Source organism: Euprymna scolopes, chromosome 21 (genome assembly GCF_053919585.1).
Source record: "Euprymna scolopes isolate OS-2025 chromosome 21, ASM5391958v1, whole genome shotgun sequence".
Classification (NCBI taxonomy): Eukaryota; Metazoa; Mollusca; class Cephalopoda; order Sepiida; family Sepiolidae; genus Euprymna; species Euprymna scolopes.
The window spans coordinates 28,432,935-28,437,953 of NC_136502.1; positions in this window are offsets into that span (position 1 = coordinate 28,432,935).

The following is a 5,019-nucleotide window of genomic DNA, read 5'->3' on the forward strand; positions in this document are numbered from 1 at the left end:
TTGCAACAATAACAACAGCTGTTTATCTGCCAGCAAAAATGTCTGCCATCAACCAGTGAAGTGACCAGTTGGGTCAACATTGCATTAGAATGTATTAGTGATGAGACGATCCCAATATTTTTCCCGATTCCAAGACAATTACCAATTCCGAACTAAATTCCCGATTCCGATTCTTTATAAATCCAAATATTTAGTTATATAGTTGTATTTTCTCTGATTATCGTAAAAACACACATGTTAAATGTGCAGATATTTTCCTAAATGTAAAAAATATATTTGTGGGGGATGATCTATCGATTTTAGCTGCACTGATGGTTTAAAATCCATAAATATTTTTTTTATTTTACTATAACCAGCAATAGAAAATTTAGCATTAAACAAAAAATAAAAAAGACAATTAAAAGAAACGTTTTGACATAAAAAAAAAAAATAAAAAAAAAAAAATAAAAAAAAAAATCGATATAAATTTTTCCGATTCCAATACCCTCAAATATTCCAATTTTTCTGATTCCGATTAATCATCCTAACACTAGAATGTATCCATCATTATACTTTCTAATTACAAGATTCATTTTCACGCATTACAAATTAATCGAAAAATTTAAATTTTCAAATTTACTATAATCAACTTACACCTCAGATTAGTTTCTTATGTTTTGACGTTATTACTCCATCGATTGCTTGTTATGTTCAAATTTAACCGACCTTTTTGATTTCAAAGTGATAGATTTAGTCTCTGGATGTCAGAATCTTCTTTACGGAATACAACTTCATTAATTGATTAAAATTATTTGAGTGTTTATTTTTATTCTTTTATTTTATTGAAAACGCCTTTTAGCTTTAAGATTTTTTTTACATGTTTTCAAATGTATGCTGATTAGTGACACATTCTTTAACGTTATTCCTCTAATGAAAAGAGTCTATCTTTGAAAATTCATGGATTTAGAATTTTTCTTTACAATAATTCCTTGTTTGAATTTTTGATGAATATTGTAATTTATACAAACTTTATTTTCATAAATTTTTCTTATTTGAAATCATATACATATATATATATATATATATATATAATAGACATCTTACACACCGATAAAATAGAATTACCACCCATCCACACTATACCTCGATTTTAGCCCTAAAACATACACTACATACGTTTAAGACTATGATAAAGACCCTATACAACTTTCTACATTACACTCTATATTATACGTTTCTCCTTTATTTAGAATTCGATAAAACTCTCACATCATCATCTATGATTTTAATTGATCTCTTTCGTTCTTAATGAATCTCACACTAGACACCGCATCCCCACTATGTTACCTAGCATCTTCTCTACTCTTCTGATGAGAAGCATTAGGCTTTGAAATGCCTTGGCATAAAGAATCCTTTCTATCCCCCAACTAATTGTTTGTATTCCCTTATTGAATAAATGAACCAATCTATATTTACCAATATATAGTTTTTGTGACTTCATTTCCCATTCCTATTGTTCTCACACACACCTTTTCTTTATTTCAGTCATTTACTTATGTTATCCTCTTATGCTGCTGCTACCACTCCCTCTATTACCCTCATCTCAGTCATCTTCCTCCCACCATGTAAAATATTCATTGTGCAAAGATTATTAGTTTTAGTAAAATTTAGATCAGTATGGCTAAATAACGTTTCAAAAAAAAAAAAAAAAAAAAAAAAAAAAAAAAAAGCCATACAAAATGCCAGAGGTTACCACCCAACATTATTCTGCTCCCCATCTTACTTGTCCCTGGAAATAAGTGAAGTAACTCAAGAGAGGTGACCATCTCCCGTCCTAATCTTTCCCTTAATTTGTTTTTTTTTTGGTCCACCGACTTAGTCGGATTTGGACCTTAGTTTTTTTTTTACTAATTTAAATCTTTTAATTAAATATTTGAATATAAAAAAATACAGAAAAATATTTGTTTATTCACGTTTTAAAAAAGAGGGATATTTTATTGGTTTAATACCAAATCCAGAAGAAACTTTTTTTCCTTTTCCATTTGGGATGTCTGTTTAATGGATTATCAAGCCATTTGGAGATTATTTAGTGCTAAAATACAACCAACAACTTGTCTTGTCTGTTGTTGTTTTTTTTTTTTTTTCTTATAGCATTCAAATAGTTTTAAGAGAAGGGGGTGTATTAAATGCCAGAATACAATTCTATCAACTGAAAGCGTTTCATATTATAAGAAGTATTATGTGAACACAAGTTACTATTAAACCATAGCTGGAGGAAGATTTCCCAACAGATCTGATAGATGTTGATTTCAGCATAGTGAATCAGAGTTCAGAAAGAATTCCATTAGGGTACCTTCCCCGATACGTTTTTTTTTTGGGGGGGGGGTTAAGATGCATTAAACGAACACAAAAAAAATTTTTTTTAATTAATTTGGTGTTAATGAATCATTAACTCAATTTCTTTTTTGTTATGAAATAAATATTTTTTAAATAGAAAAAAAATGTGATGCTTAGACAAAGAGGGGTGACAGATCAATTTTTTCAAATATTTCCTTTTAAGCAAAAACGATATTATTGAACTGAAATGTTGAAAATAGTAACATTAATAGTAATATATACAAATTATGAAAATTAATTGAATAGAACAACTGCTATTGTGTTTCTAGTAAAAAAAAAAAAAGAAAACAAAAAAAACTTTCACTTTCGGCAACACATGTTGGACGCCATTATGATATTATCTAAAATATGCTTTCCGAGTTTTGTCTCATTTCTGCAATCTTTACAGTTTACTCTGAAACATTTAAGAAAAATGCAATTTTCCCCAATTTTCCATAAAAATTACTTTTAATCTAATATATAAAAGGCTATATGTTTGTCTGTCTCCATATTTTCACACTTTATCTCCTCCGAAACTAAAAGTGGCAGAGCAGCATCAGTGGCCTCAAATGGTTGGATTTTATATGGGCCTTTCTTTTATGGCTCTTTAGTCGCTTAAAATAATTTTTAAGGGGTTGAAAATGGGTCAAAATTGAAAAAAAATCGTTAAACGTTTTGTATATTCATCTTTGTTTATTTTTATATGCGTGTCACATTGGTAACATCACCCGCTTTGAATACTAGTTTTGCTTCAGAGTCTAGCTGATGGCACCCAAATACTTTTTTTTACTTTTGAAATCCCGACTCTTTAATAATATATATGAAATCTGGATAAATTAAAATATCATATTTAAGCGTATTTTACAGCCAAGTAAAGCTGGATTGTCCCCACTAGTTATAAATAACTTTCTATTCAATGAATTTTTGTATATTACTATTTTCTTTCTCCATGAAAATTAAATAATATTGTTTTTGCTTAAAAGGATAGATTCTTTTTTTTTTTTTTTTTTTTTAAATCGATCTGTCGACTCTCTTAAAATTTTATTTAGAGAAAAATTTTTTTTCTTTTTTAAATAAAGAAATTAAGATTGGTGTGAATAAATTTACTGGATTCTTTGAAAATCTCACATTCTCATCTTTCACTTTCTTTTATCTTATTTTTGTTGGTTTTCGTTTTTAATGAAATTCCAATCATCTTGAGAAATTAATATACTGAATAAAAAAAAAGGAAAAAAAGGAAGCTGAGAATGCTAATACAAAGTAACCCATGAAATATGAGCGTTCTAAAACCATTTGAATATCACGGATTATCTTCTTATGCAAGTACAAAAATTCACTGACTGCGTTAAATATAAAGAAGGGTTGAGGTTGGGACAATGGAGGAGGTGGGGGCGATGGAAGGAAGATCTTGTCCCCTCAGAGCCTAGATAGATGGCCACATACCATTAAAAAAAAAAAAAAAAATCTGATCAACAAATGCATGAATGTTTGATAAGGAAATAAACTTTTTATATATTACTCATCTTCGACCCAATTTTCCAAAACAAAGAAATTATATGCTTCAACATAATGCACCATAAAAAACAAAAATAAAATACATTTTTTTTTTTTTTTGACAATCTTTCGTAACCTGAAAATGGTCAGAAAAATAGAACGTTCAAACTGCAACATTGAAAAGAGCAGAAAAAAAAAAAAAAAGATAAAGTTTCTCATTTAGAAATAAACATGGCAATTGAATTATCGGCAATTCTGTATTTGAAAATCAAAATTAGATTATCAGATAGCACTGAGAAAAACATTTTATAGTTGGCTTCAGTCATTTAAAAAAGTCTTTTCATATTTTCAGATCAATATATAATTCATATGGCATTACCGTCACAAAGACGTTAACAGTGTTTCTTTCCAACAAAGTCAGCATCAGATGATTTTATCAAAGCTAATGATTATTACTGGTATCCAAGCAGTATCCAAAAAACATCACCAGGTTTTGATGGTGTGTTACAAAAAAAAAAAAAGCATACCAATATATATATATATATATATATATACTGGAAAGTTTAAAAACATAAAATGAAATTTCAGACAAAATAGAATTGTTAGTACATGGAATTAGTTGATAATCTAACGTAGTTAAACAAAATAACACAAAGACATTCTCAAAGCCAACTGATAATTTTGGTTGTGGAACTGACTTTAATCTGAATAAAACCCCTTTTCTACAACAGATTACAGTCAGTTCCGTGACCAAAATATCAGTTGGCTTTAAGAATGTCTTTATCTTGTTATTTTAAGTAGCCTGTTTACATGCTTATTCACTTATTCCACATACTAACCATCATTCAATGTGTGTGTGTGTGTGTTATATGAAAAAATATACATTGTATTTTCTTACATGAAAAAAAAAAAAAGATTTTTATATAAATATCTGACATAAATGATTATGTGTGTGTGTATGTGCGCACATGTGTGTGTGTAGAGATGAATTGAAAAAGGCAGACAGAGCAACAAAAATTAACTGATATTGTGAGATTTTTAATAGTTTATTTTTATTACCAAAAGATTGCTTTAAGAATGAGTGAAGATATTTTTCCTTTTTTCCTGTTTTAATTTACTCGTCTTTTCCCATTTTTTTTTTTTTTTTTTTTATCTATGATATATATGCCA